We start from the raw sequence: 15,151 nt of genomic DNA, 5'->3' as shown, positions 1-15,151 counted from the left end.
CTGTTAATTTTTCATTTGCATACCTGCATCTGTAGGGGGGGGACACTGTAAATCACATGGCAATGTGTAGGATTGATTAATCTTCTCATTGTACTTCAAGAAATAACTGATAACAGTAATCTAATAATATCTGTGTTTCCTTAATTATACAAAAAAAATCTGTTTTATTTAGCTCTATTGTTTCCATGTTTGATTTTCTCTTCAATTTGGTTATTTTTCTACCTTATTTTAATGGTTGTTTAGGTATAATGGCACAATTGTAACCAGTATAGTTTTATGTTAGGATACTGTCTTCAGTTTTTCTTGATAATTGGTGAACTACATGGCCAAACAATTATTTTCAACTGATTTCTTATTTTTTTTAAAGAACAAGTTTTAGTCATTTAAATGTCATAGTGATTTTTCCTTATTACTTTTTTCTTTTTAAATCTTTTTTCTTTTGATGTGAGAGAAACATTGATTGGTGCCTCCCATATGTGACTGGACCGGTGATTGAACCAGCAACCTAGGTGTGCCCTGAATGGGAATCGAACCCACAACCTTTTGGTGTATGGGATGATACTCCAACTAAGTGGGTCACCCAACCAGGGTTTACTTTCTTTTGTGTGAGATTATTACGTATTCTTGAAATTCTTCAGATTCTGACACCTCTTTAGTCATCAGTACCAATTTGTAATTACCCTCATGTTTCCAATCAATTTATTCTTATTACAAACAGTCCAGGACATTTTTTATTATTTTTCATTTCTTGGGCAATAAGATATTCTTCATTTAATTTGTAAAAGTAAGAGACTCTGTACTTACTTAAAATAGGTACATATAGCACCTGTGAATGGTCTGGAAAATTATAATGAATGACCAGTATTTTAGTATATCCATGAAAAACCTATCTTACTCCATGAAGGTAAGATTTCCCAATGTTTCCATTTTCATTTCCATGTATCTGCTATACAAAATTTCAACAACAATTTGTAATCTTTGTATAAATTGAATATTCTATTTTATCATTCAAAAGGGCTTATCCTTAAACCATAAGGAAATTAATTGATTCATATCAATGATCAATGGAAGTCCTGAGGTAAGACTATCAGGGTAAACACAATCAACCTGTGGTTGTTTTGCTTTATTCTCAGACAAAAAGCAAGTGGGACACAGGCTTCAGATCCATACTTATGAGAAACTGGACAATGAAATCTATTGTCATTTCTGAAAGTCCTTCCAGGTGGAGAAAAAAATCTAGGAGGAACTTACTCAAAAGCTTTGGTGAAAACTTTGTGGTATTTCACTGGAAAACATTAGATCACATGGATTTCTTAACTAATTACTAGTAAGGGCAATGAATTTATTCTTAATACTAGAGGCCTGGTGCACGAAATTTGTGCACGGGAGGGGGGGTCCCCTCAGCCCAGCCTGCACCCTCTTCAATCCTAGACCCATTGGGGGATTGGGCCTAAACCGGCAGTTGGACATCTCTCTCACAATCCAGGACCCCTGGCTCCTAACCACTCACCTGCCTACCTGCCTGATTGCCCCTAATGGCCTCTGTCTGCCTGCCTGATTGCCCCTAATCACCTCTGCCTGCCAGCCTAATCACCCATAACTGCCCCCCCTGCTGGCCTAGTTGTCCCCAACGCCCCTCCCCCCCCCCCCCCCCCCCGCCAACCTGGTCACCCTTCACTGTCCCCATCTGCCGGCCTGGTCACCCTTCACTGCCCCCCATGCCAGCCTGGTTGTCCATGCAGCCTGCTATTCAGTCGTTGTGTGAGGGCATCCCGACCAATTTGCATATTACCATTTTATTAGTATAGATAGGCAGGCACTATCTGAAGATAGGAGCTAATGGAAACAGTACTTTCAACACATAATTTTCAATAAGAAGGTGTGGATACCAGGACAAAATTAAGGTTCACATAAAAAGGCATAAACAAATCCTGGATAATCAGCCAACAATAATAATGGTCAATTCAGTCTGCTCTGTGTTTACATGTTGCCTTTTGCAATCATATCTAAAATAATGAGAAAATTATCCAACTTTGTTAGCAGATGACAGAGAGAAAGAATAGCTTTTCTGTTCATGTTTAAATCACTTCCTCTGATGCCTTGAAGGATTTTGCTCCTGACACACATTCTCTTCTACATGATTCATAATTCTTGATAATTTCAAATATAATAGATGGTCTTTAAATGATGTGGCTACTTAGTTTCTTGATCTTCCTTCCTCCAATGACTTTGTTCTATATTCTTTCTTGCTCATCTTTCCCAATCATTATCATTAGACCTTGTCATTATAAAAACCATATCCTATCCTTAGTCTCAATTTGAAGAATTACCTTTTCCTATCATAATAGACACTTTTTTGGGAGTGTGGGGTGGGGGTGATGTTCTGGCTCATTTCTTTTTGTATTCCAAATCCAGATATCATAATACTCACCAGGGCCTCCAATCCACTGATTCTACCCCTTTATTCTCCTATCTGCCTTATGTCTTTGTTCCTTTCTTTAATCTGCTTAAATTTCCTCATCAATCATTGGTTGTCACTCCATTTCATACAGATTGAATTTTTTTGTTCCTTTCTCATTTTGCTGCACTTTTTTTTTTTTTTGCCAAAGTACAGCCCTAATTAAATCAGATTTGCCCCTTAATGTATGCCTGAATCTACATGACTGAACAAAGCTGAATGAATCCATAGCTGTCACCCTTTAAATTCATGATTATTAATCTCAAGTGAGCCTTTAATATTGTGTGGCCATCAGACTATATATATTCCTAATATATATGCCTTGTCCATTAATCCTCCTACTCTCATAGATAATTATTTCACACCTTTCCTTTTCTTCTTAAACATCCAACCAATATCTTACCTGCATAGCTCACTCAGCTCATGAACATGCTTCTTATTTTAGTGAGAATGAAGAAGCTATCAGAAGAGAATTATCATTGGAATTCACCACCAAATCTACCCATATAGGCATCAGAACCCATAAACTGGGCCCTTTTCTTTCTTGTTACTGTGGATACATTGTCTCTGATCCTAGCAAAGGTCCGCTTTTTCACTGGTATATTCACCCATGCCCTCTTGTCTTCTGAATACCATCATTCTATAAAATGATGATCTGTCTCATATATCTTCTTCTTTTCTTCCCATAAGCACACAAACTGTGCTATTTTTTCAATTAAAAAGTCTTATATTGATCCTTCTTACTGTGACAACTTCTATCCTTTCTGTCTTTGCTGCAAAGAGGAACAGCAAAACTAATCAGAAGTACTGAATATACTCACTGCCTCCAGCTTCTCTCTTCTCATTGTCTTTTGAACTTACCTCAACCAGCCTTTGCCCATGGCCACTGACACTTTTCTTATCAAGATAACCAGTGCTATACTATCCCTATTGTCAGATCCAGAGGCTAATTCTCATTCTTTTCCTTCAGCATCATTTGGCACAGTATCCTTTAAACATTTTCTTTCCTTAGCTTTTACATGGTCCTGACTTCTTTTTACTCAGTGTTCCTTCCTTGTTCCTTTTGTTGGTTCCTCCTTACCTTCCTAACTTCTAAAACTTGGAATGTTCCAGAGCGCAGGCTTCAAAATCTTCTCTACTCTATAAACTTTCAGAGCTCCAGATGTATATCTCCAGTTCAGACAACCTCCCTGCATTCCAAGCATATGCAGCAAACTGCCTGCTCAGCACCAACATGTTGCTAAGATTAAAGTTGTGGAAGAAGCTTAGTGATTGGAGCTGAGGAATGAAATTAAGATAAATGGTTCATCCCACAAAACTTGAGTAGAGCTAAAAAAAAAAATAAGTGATCTCCATATGTGTGATGTGATCAGATATTCTTTGGAAACTGAGAAACTAGCTTTGTTTTAAATCAGAGTTGGTTTGGAGACAAAATAGATAACCTGTACCATTAAGGGGTATGTATACCTGACACCTGCGGCCTTGGAGAATTTTCTGAGGTACTTTATTGATGGAGGGCATCTAAATACCTATCAGATTCAAACATCACTCTTAATAGAGCAGTCTGTATTATCTGCTCCCCATGGCCAGTGGTGCTGGGAGTAGAGATTGATTTACTAGGAGCAGTGTTGGTCTTGGTATAGAAATTAATAAAAAAGTAATTAGAGGATTTAATTTTTCACCTGTAGTGTCTCACCTGCCCAATGTTTTGTGAGCTTATGAGACTAGATCAAAGAAACTCCTTCATGAAGTATCTGGCTATACATTTGTGTTTAAATCAACCTTGACATAATTAAAAAAACACACACTAGAGTTCGTCAAGGAAGGAGAAAGAGGGTGCACTGCACTGATTGGTCTAATTAAAAGATCAATCAACTCTGTTAGCTGTTTGGAACACTATTGGAAATTCCTAGGGCCAGTGTTTTAGCTCTTGGTTGAGCACTTATACTATCCAGGATCTAGAGCCATGGACAAGGGTGGGGAGGGGAAAGAGTCCACCACCAGCAACTTGAAAGGACAGTTTTGAATTGTGTTTGGAACACAACATTGAAATGTTAGTGGGCTGCGAAGCCTCCAAGGTACAGGTGCAACAGAGATGAATAGAAAATGTGTACAGTCTGGCACTAAGAATTATATATGTTTTCAAATACGACAAATGCCTCCTTTCCTACAGCAGAATGTCTGACATCAGTCAAAAAGTTACTCAATAATGGACGTAGATGCCAAGACTTATATGTCAAGTTGGGGAACACACATCATTGAAAGTACCTTAACATATATGACGACACTTGAGGGACCTTTGCATAGAGGTGCTGTGGAGTACAGTGTGAAAAATGATAACCAGTTAGTGCAATTTGCTGCAACAGCTATTTACAATGAAGAGAATTACAAGCCACAAGGCCCCTCATTTTCCAACTGCTAGTAAATAAAACTAGAGAGAGAAAATGAGTGAGGCAACACTCCTAGAAAAACAAAGATGGAATAATGGGGTTGTATTGGAACTGAGGCACAGTTCAGGTTGAGGGAGCTGACACGGATGTCTGAATGGTTATGCCTGTGAGTCTAATCACAGACAAGCAGAGTCTTAGGGAGTGGGAGTGAGCTGATCACCTGGCCAGGAAGTTCTGTCTAAAGATACCAGGAGAGCCCTAAGCTGTTTGGCTCAGTGGATAGAGCGTCGGCCTGTAGACTGAAGGGTCCCAGGTTCGATTCCTGTCAAGGGCATGTACCTTGGTTGTGGGCACATCCCCAGTAGGAGGTGTGCAGGAGGCAGCTGATTGATGTTTCTCTATCCCTCTCCCTTCCTCTCTGTAAAAAAAATCAATAAAATATATTTAAAAATAAATAAATACATAAAGATACTAGGAGAACTAATCAGAAACTGTACCAGTCGTCTGGCTTCTAGTTAGCACAATTGGCTAACTATTAGGACAAACAGAGCTGTTAAATTTATCCATCCAGGCCTTATCACCCAGAGGTCCCCAGTTAAAGCTGAAAGTAGATTCAGAGGGTACATATAAAGGAGTCCTTAGAATTATGGAAAGTTAAAAAAGGGGAGGGTTGACACAAGAGTGGGATTGTTGGGAAAGAGTGCACTCCTAGGGAGAACTGACTGGACTCAGTGATGAATGGTGGAAGAAACTGAGAGATGGACTGAAGGGGTGAATACTTATAGTACGTGAAAGAAAGCCATCTTAGTAAGAGATCTCTTTTCAGAATGCAATTCCCCTGAGTGGGCTGCTGAAATGCACAGTGTGAGTGTGTGTGCAGGGTTGAGCCTTTGCCCTGAAAGGAGAGGAGGTAGGACAAAGGGCCCAGGTGGCTGATCAGGCTTATTTCCTGGCCACCTTTGAAGCGTCCTAAGCATGAACCATTGGAGACATAGGCTGACACCGGGGAAAGGAACCGAGGCAAAGGGAATGCTTTTCCTGGTTGGGAGATGTGTTTTGGATGGAAAGAGGGAAACCTTTCATGCATTTAGGTGACTCAGTGGGCCATTCTTGAAGTACAATTACAGATTCACTGGAAGGCAGAAGAGAAGACTGGGATAGGCCTGGAACCCAGGTACATGTTGTACATTTACATCTCCTAAAAGAGAGAGGCAGTTCCTGTAAGAAATATGCTGGAAGTAAACTTTGTTTTAGAAATATGTAGCAATAGAATGAAAATGTAATCTTTTGAGCAGCACACTTAAAAATTCCTGTGAGAAAAGTGACCTGCTTTATCAGTCAGCTATTGAGGAAAAGGCAGCACATGCTGGTGCCGGGTTTTCCTTTGGACAAAGGTAGGAGAGTTGCTGAGCAGAAAAGGTTGAGGGTGAGCTGGTGGCTGGGCTAGGAGGAAAGGCTGGGCACACTGTGCAAAGTGACTCATCACACACTCCAACCAATATGCAGTCATGCTACAAGCTTTGTGCTTAGCTTTCTTCAGAGGGCTGGTGTTAGAACAGTTTTTTGGGTTAAGTTTGGGTAAAAGTAGAAACTGATGGGTTACATAGAAGTGGTGACTTATATGTCATTTTCATTGATGCATCTCTACTATTATTGAAATTTTCATATAATTCTATATCTAGTGTATCTTGAGAAACACATCAATGGAAACTTGATGATAAAAAAACCACATCTTACATAAATATTCAAAATGTGTTGGTTTTTTTTTGTACAGATAAGTGGTAAATGAAAGATAAGTAAAAATGAGAAATAAAATAAAAATGATCAGGCATTTAGTGGCTTATTATTTAACAACTGATTTCACAGCTTCAAGAGCAGCAGTTAATAATGTCATATTTATATCAAGAATAATCAATAAGCTAAATCTGATGATTGTAACTAGGGAATATATTAGTGCATACATAATATATAGAGTGCATTCTCTCTTCTTAGGCCAAATATTCTTTTATCAGAGAAACAAAAAAGATTAAGTTACTGGCTTTGTTCTTATTTACAATTTTGATTTTTGCTCTATATAATATTTTTATTTATTCAGATTTTTAAAATTTTGCATTTAATATTATTGATCTTGATTACTACATTATGTGGTAGCCTCTTAAATTCTGTGCCTAAGGCAAGTGGCTGCCTTCCCACCCTGCGTGGCAACAACATTGTCTGTTTGAGTTGGTGCTAAGCTGAGCAGCATTTACAAGAAGTCTGCAGCACTGGTACCTATAGTTAAAGGAGCTGCTTAAAATATTCTGGATATTTTCCTTAATTATTTGAGATAAGCTCTATGTTTTGATGTGACCACTTCTAATGAAAGTTAGTAGCTCCCCACTTCCGCCCTCCCCACCCCCCCCCAAGCAAGGCCTGATGTACATCAGACAAAGAGAAGCTCCTAAATTATTGCTAGGTCACACATTTCTTTGAAAGAGTATCAGGAGATTCAGTCAGCAAGTTAACTCCTGGTCTAAGCATGAGAAAGGGGAAGTATAAACAATGAAAAAGAGATACTGTGGACAAACACAAAATTAAAAAGCTCCTATTGGAGTGAGACAGATGGTTAGGGCTTCAATTTTACATAGGAGAAAAAAGTAGGAACCCTCGAGAATGCATGCTTTTTCCCTTTGAACTCCTACTCCTTTCATCTTTTAGAGTTAAGCTTCTTTTAACTCCAACACTTTAACCCAACCGACATTTTTCTATTTCAACTCTTTATTATGTTATTATATCCTCCCATTTTTCTTACAGCTCCAAGCCTAGACCCACATAATTTCTGAGTCAATCACAGAAGCAGCGAGAAACACAATTTTGGCTTTCCCTTTATCCTCCACCCCAGTCTGATTAGCTTTGGATCCAGTCATTGTCTGGATTTGAGGAGATTATACTGGTAGCCATTTTCTGCATCGCTCATTGCCCCATGTTCCCTTAGTTGCCAACAAAGTACGGGGCCAAGTGTGTCAAATATAAGCCCCAGATGCTTAACTAGTCAACTCCGTTTAGCACCATTAAGTCCCAATTATAAGTCGATAGAACTGATACTTTCCTTACTTTGAACTGATTCATTCCACTATTTCATCAATGCCTGCCTGTGTAGGATCAAAGCTTCAGTGTAAACCACATCTCTCACTTTGGCCTTGTGCCCTGTCTTTGCTGGCGTTCTAATTGGATTTTGCAAGAGCTTGATCCTGCCTCATCTCTCAAGTATTGATAGGTTCTCTGACATATGCCCAGATCTCTTAAACAACTGTCACAGATTTGTCCTATTGGGTCCCCCAAACTGGTCTAATACCTTGCTTCTCCAGTTGATTGCTTGCCTGGGAACTTACTGCTAAGGGAATACCGCCGCTGGTGTTCTCACCCCTCAGACACACACAGAAAAGTGATTTTCTTTTATGTCCAGTGAACTCAGTATAAAGATATAAATATCTGTTGAATGAATAAGGAAAGTAGATGATTCTGCCTGAAGTGATTTTCCTATGATAGGAAAGACATAAATAAAAAATAACGTTAACTGAGCAATATATTTTGCTAGCTTATTTTCAGAAAAAAAAGGTAATTTTAAAAATTTATAATATGCTTTGCTTTTAGGATTTGTGACAGACTCTGGAGGCAATGCCAAAGAAAGAGACTCAAGCCTGTTTTGAAAAACACCAAATTGCTATTAGGATTTAGCCTTGCAAGCTGACAGCCTGGAAGGACAATGCTCATTTTTAAGTACTACTTTGTTGATTAAAAAAAACTATTTTTCAGCTCTGGCTGGTTTGGCTCAGTGGACAGAGCGTTGGCCTGTGGGCTGAAGGGTCTCAAGTTTGATTCTGGTCAGGGGCACATGACTGGGTTGTGGACTTGATCCCCAGTAGGGGGCATGCAGGAGGCAGCTGATCAATGATTCTCTCTCATCATTGGTGTTTCTATCTTTCTCTCCCTCTCTGAAATCAATAAAAATATATTTAAAAATATTTTTTAGGGCTTTACAACCACACTTCATGGAGCTTTGTGTTAAATGGTCAAATATCAATAAAAGTTGGGGCTTATATTCTGAAAACTAAAAATAAAATGGGGGTGATCAAGTAACTGGTGGGCAGCAACATTTGCATTAGAGTCTTTCATATGTAAGTATACTTATTTATATTTCCAAAAATATAAAAGAAAGACATATAGCTATGCCAATAATGAATCAACACATAAGTCAGAAAAGCTATAAAAATCAAATTACATTAGCTTCTAGTCACCCTTGACTCTTTTCTTTTTCTAACAACCCATATCTAATCTATTGCAACAAATTACCACAAACTTATAAAGCACAGACTGTTGCCTTACAGTTCTGTAGATTTGAAGTCTGATGTGGATCTCACTAGGTGTAGATCCATCCAGGCGGAGGTTCCCTTCTGGAAGCTGTTTCTTGGCCCCCTCCAGCTTCCAGAGGCTGCCCTGACCTTGGTATGTGGCCCCTTTCTCTATTTTGAAAGCCAGCAATGTTGTATCTCTCTGTGCCTTCCCTCACAGCTTCCTCTGACTCACTCTTCTGCTGCCCTCTTCCACTACTAAGGACTTTTATGGTTACTTGGGCTCACAGGATAGTCCAGGATAATCTCTCATTTTAAGATCACCCCATTAGCAACCTTAGTTCTGTTTGCAACCTTAATTCCCACTTGCCGTGTAATTTAACATATTTGCAGGTTATGGGAATTAGATATGGACACATTGGAGGCTGTTATTCTACTTTACCTGAAGCACATTGCTACCAATAATAAAACTCGCTTCCACAACCTCCTTAACAGAGGTTTCTCCTGCTATCCAAAAGAGCATTCCCATGTAAACTTCCTTAAGCTGAAATGGTGTAAAACAAAGGAACAACAAAATAAAATGAGATAGAAGCACAGATGTTCACAGACAGAGTATGAAGCTATGGGGGCTTGATGCTGAGATGCAGTGTGGTTCCTGGGATGGAACCTAGCAGAGCCACGCTCACTGCTCTGGGGGCACGCAGCCTGCTAAACCTAGGCTCACTGCAAAAGAAACCTGAATGCTTGTTCACTTTTCACCTTTTTTGTAAAAGTGAAAATCCTTTTTGGATTTCTTTGGGTGAGTGAAACAGGCACTAATGCAGGTCTTTCTTAAAAGCGAAGTTGTAAACTTTCGAAAAGTGGGGGATACCTGTACATCAGACTCCCAGTACTTCTTCCACCACCACTATCCCTGTGGTCCAGCACCATCACCTCTTGCCTGGATTATTGCACCATGTTTCTAGTGATCACTGCTTTATTCTTTCCTTCTACAGACTATTCTCTGTAAAGCAGCCTAAGTCAGATTTTGGACTCAACCCTCCCTCCCCCAGTGCTTCCCACTTTACTCAGAGTAAAATCCCAAGTTCTTAAGGTGGTTTCAGGCCCTCTGTAATCTGGCTGAGTCATCTCTCTATCATCATCATCTATGCCACTCTCTACTTGCTCTGCTCCAACCACACTATCTTCTTGATGTTGTGCCAATAGGGTCAAACTGATTCCAATTCAGGGCCTTTGCATTTGCTAGTCCCTTTATTTAAAACTAGAGGCCTGGTGCACAAATTTGTGCACTGGGGGGGGGGGGACTGTGGGAGGTTGGCTGGCCAGGGGGTGGGGTGGGGGAGGACTGTGGGAGGTTGGCCACCAGCTTAGAGGAGGGAGCTGGCCCTTGGCCCCCCTGGGAAAGGGGCTGTGTCTTCCACCACCCACCCCCAGTTCCCCGTCCCAGCCCGGGACCCAAAGGCCCTGGATGGGGTAGGGAGAGGAGGCGATGGTGGCCGGGGCAGGCGTGGAAGGAATGGACGCTGGACACCGGACACCGGACGCCTATGCCGCCCCACCACCGTGTGGTTCCCTGTCTTCCCCCTCTTCCTTCCCTTGCCACTGAGCCGCCACTGCAATGGGCGGGCGGCCCCTGGGGAAGGGAGAGGACAGGAGCAAGACAAATCCTTGTGTCGAAGGCTGACTTTCAATAGATCACAGCAAGGGAGCTGCTCTGCTACATATGAAACCCCGACCCAGAAGCAGGTTGTCTATGAATGGTTTAGTACCAGGGGCCGATGGGGGACAGCCGGTGGTGGGGAGGGACCGAGGGAGGTTGGCCAGCTGCAGGAGGTTGGCTGTGGGAGCGCACTGACCACCAGGGGACAGCTCCTGCATTGAGTGTCTGCCTCCTGGTGTTCAGTGTGCATCATAGCGACTGGTCGACTGGTCGTACCAGTCGTTCAGGTCGTTTGTTCGTAATGGTCACTTAGGGTTTTATATATCTAGAAGTTTTCCTTCAGATGTCTGTGTAGTTCATTTCTTTAAGATACCACCTGATGAGAGAGCCTTTCTCTGGACATTCATATTCAAAATAGCTTCTTGTAGAGTTCCAATCCCTGTTCCTTACTTTGCATTTTTCTTCTCAGCACTTATCACTGTAACACCTTGTCTATCTCCTTTCAACAGGATACAAACTCCATGAAAACAGAGAATTTTGTTCATTACTGTGTCCTTAGCATTGGGAAGAGTGCCTGCCACAAAGTATGGTCAATAAGTATTTGTTAAATGAATAGGATCATTGCAATGAAGAAATCCATCATATAAAATCTTTTATCTATACTTCATCATGAGGGCTTTTGAACAAGTTCTGACTAGCTGCTTTCTGATATGAATTTGCTCTTATATTCTTAGAAATTTGTTTTATCCTTCCATTAATATTTTGTTCAGTCACCAAGGAATAGTCTTACATCTTCATCTTTTTATATAGGTCATGGATAACACAGTTCATATTCTTCTTTTATTAATGAAAAATGTCCAATATATAAATCTGAATTCATGTACAAAAATGAAACTTGCTTTATTGTATTCACATTATATTATAATTTAACTAATCCTAACATATTTACCAGCATTGACCCAAATTACTGAACTAAGTTAAGATTGTTCTCTTGATTACAAATGCAGTTATTTTTTCCTTCAGTATGAAATCCTTTTGACTGGCCTAATTTGAGATTACCAATAGAAGAAAACATGTGTATATATGCAAATACTCATTTAGTAATGAATGACTTAAGAAATTCTCCCACAATTAAAATAATAGATTTGAAACAAAAGTTGAGATCAAAATTCCAATTTGATTTTTTCAACATATCTAGTGTACTAAACATTCTAAAGCCTATTAATAATCCATAAGGCAGTTATACATATTTTATACTAAAAAAATCTTAAAAAGCTATACCCTTTTGGTAATAAGCAGCTTATAAGAACACTTTAATGAATTTTTAATATTTATTTGGAAAAACGAAAATCTGTCATTTTAGAAGGTCAGATATGACAAGCTATTAATAAAATAGTGTTTATTCCTGAATTGACTATTTAACTTCCATTCAAGTTGAAAACATAGTTATTTGCTATAATTTACCCAACAAATCTTCACTCTTCACAAAATAAATTAAATGACTAAAGGAGAAAAAAATGCTTTCACAGAGGATCTCTCCTAAAGAAAGACTAAATGAAATAGTAGATAGACCATTGAATTCAATGTGTAGTTTGCTAATACCTTGGACAAGCGAGACAAAACAATTTATTTATGTTCTTTGAACCTTGATTTGTTCATTTGTCAAATGAGGCAATTGGACCAAATAATCTTTAAGGTTCTTATACATTGAGAATTTCTCAATTTGGCTTATTGTTATTATTTTGCAAGCTATATAATTTCCTTCTTTATACCTTATGTTACCCAGGCATTCCTGCAATAATGTAATAATGAAAAACAATAAATATTATTAAAAATAATGCTGATAAAATCTCAAGACACTTCAAGAAATAATTATTTTCCTAAAGGTTAGTTAAATTATTCAAAAATTGAAGGGAATATTAAAATAATTTAAAGCAAGCTGACGTAGCTTAATGGAGCATAATGCATTTTGCTGTTTATCTTTTGATGTAAAATATCGGAAGGCTGCTTATTGTCATGGGGAAAATGTTAGTTGCTTTAGTTTGGTTTATTGGACAAAATTTGAAATGAATGTCTTTATATGTTTGTTCAGAGTGGAGGGATGAGGAGCAGCCCTATGAAAGAGAAAATGACAAGTAAGGAATGATTTCTTTACAGCAACACCCAAGCTCCTGAAAGACTTCCCATCTCCTTATCTGCCCACAGCCCTAAAACCACAGCTTCTTGGTTGGTATCTTACCAGATTAATTAAAGTTAGGGTTTTTGTGATGACTTTATATTATCAACATTGACTCAGCCTATATCTCAACAAAAGTTCAAGTTCTGGTCTTCTGACTGAGTTCAGCTGAGCCACAGATCAAGGTAGAGCAGCTTGTGAAATAGTTTCCAAAGTGCCATCCTCTCGTATATCATTTTTTTTCACAAAAAAAAAAAAAGTATAAACGTCCCTCTGGCATCAGAGTGGTTCTATGAGTTTTGACTCAGTGTACCAGTTCTTAGGTTATTCACATGTATTCTTTCTGTTTCTGTTAACATTCACAGAATAGTCAAGAGATCTTTTAAGGAGATTACCTCCTGTCTCTTATCTCAGTATTCTTTGGTGATGGTGTTTATATACATGGAGCTGTTTTTCTAAGAAAAGGTGAAGCCAGTTACAAAATGTATTAAGTCTCTGTTGTTAAGAGCTCTACTCCTTAGTCATAGAGACATGAACAATTAAAAAAAAATTACTGGGGGATGAAGTACTCTTGACAAAGAACCTAAGTCTCCAGGCCACTAATAATTTCTTAAGCAGATCTGAACAAACCATGCAATACTGTGACATTCTTATTAAAACAGTTTGCCTGCTACAGTTTATGCTATCAAACTCACTGGTATTATTCATGGCAGAGTACATGTTACAAAAAGCTCTCCAGAATTCTTCAGGATATTACATGAATTTGTGTAATACAGTTTTAAGTAATGGGGAAAGCAAAGTTTATAAACGTCACAATCTTATAATGCAGGTCTCTTTCTTTCCAGAAATTAGAATACTTATTTCCATTTGTATGTTTTCCATGCTCTCTCTTCATGTTAGCTTATATCACTCTATGCTTTTTGGTATGAGAGAGAGAGAGAGAGAGAGAGAGAGAGAGAGAGAGAGAGAGAGAGAGAGAGAGAGAGATAACAACTTTTCCAATAGTTTCCTTTATGATTGTCACAGGTGGAGGGGATTACTATAAATGCATGTCACTATTTGTTCCCATTCAGAGCACTGCTCCTTCTTAGTTAATCCTCTATCTGTTCCAAATTCTCTTTTCTACATAATAATCTGACAATGCTGCCTTATCCTTTGATAAATTCCAAAGATTGGACTCTGAAGAAGATACCCAATAGTATCTACAAAGTAAAATACATGAGGTACCATGAGCTTGAGTGTTAGTCTGGATTGAAATCCCAGCTCTACCGCATTTTAGCTGGTGAAGCTTCTTCATTCGACCAAAGCGGCATCAATAGCACTCAAGTTCATTACTAGTTTCTTGAACTCTGAGGGAAAGCACACAAGCCTCAGCAGTACCCTTAACAATTTAATTTCCCCCTCTAGTTCATTGCCTTCACAGGAAGGAACTGCTCCTCAGACCATTTCCTCAGTGACCCTTCTCTGCTCACCTGCATAAAAATTATCCTGGGTTGCAGGCTCCATCCCTGGTTAGGGGCATGTGGGAGGCAGCCAATTGATATAGGGGCGTACGGGAGGTGCTCATATTGATGTTTCTCTTCCTCTTTCCCTCTCCCTTCCTCTCTCTCTAAAAATCAATAAAAATATTTTTTTAAAATATCCTTTTTGAGGCCCTAATCCTGAACTATTTGTGTTGTCCTCTTTCCTTTCCTCCTGATTCTTATCACTCCTAGTTGACACTGAGTATTGTCCTTCAAGGGGCAGAAGATCAGAAAACGTAAGTACTGAAGGTGAAAACATCCAAGTCTTCTTAAAAACTACCTTATGACTATCTATTAAAAATTAAATGAAACAATGGCTTTGAGAACACCTGACAAGTACTTTAAGGTCTTTATAAAAGGTGTCTTAGTAGACAGGGTGGCTTAAACAACATACATATATTTCTTGCAGTTTTGGAGACTGGAAAGCACAAGATCAAGGTGCTTACAGATTTGGTGTCTAGGGAGTGATCTCTTCCAGGTTTGCAGACAGCTGCCTTCTCGTTATATCCTCACATGGCCTTTCCTTGAGGTGTTCATGTGTGCACACAGTTGCTAGAAAGATAGAGACAGAGGCTGAGATAGGGATAAGAATAGAGATAGGAATAGGGATAGG

This window comes from Plecotus auritus (genome assembly GCF_963455305.1).
Source record: "Plecotus auritus genome assembly, chromosome: 3".
In the NCBI taxonomy this organism is placed as follows: Eukaryota; Metazoa; Chordata; class Mammalia; order Chiroptera; family Vespertilionidae; genus Plecotus; species Plecotus auritus.
The sequence above is the reverse complement of the archived record's forward strand: the minus strand, read 5'-3'. Positions refer to the sequence as shown.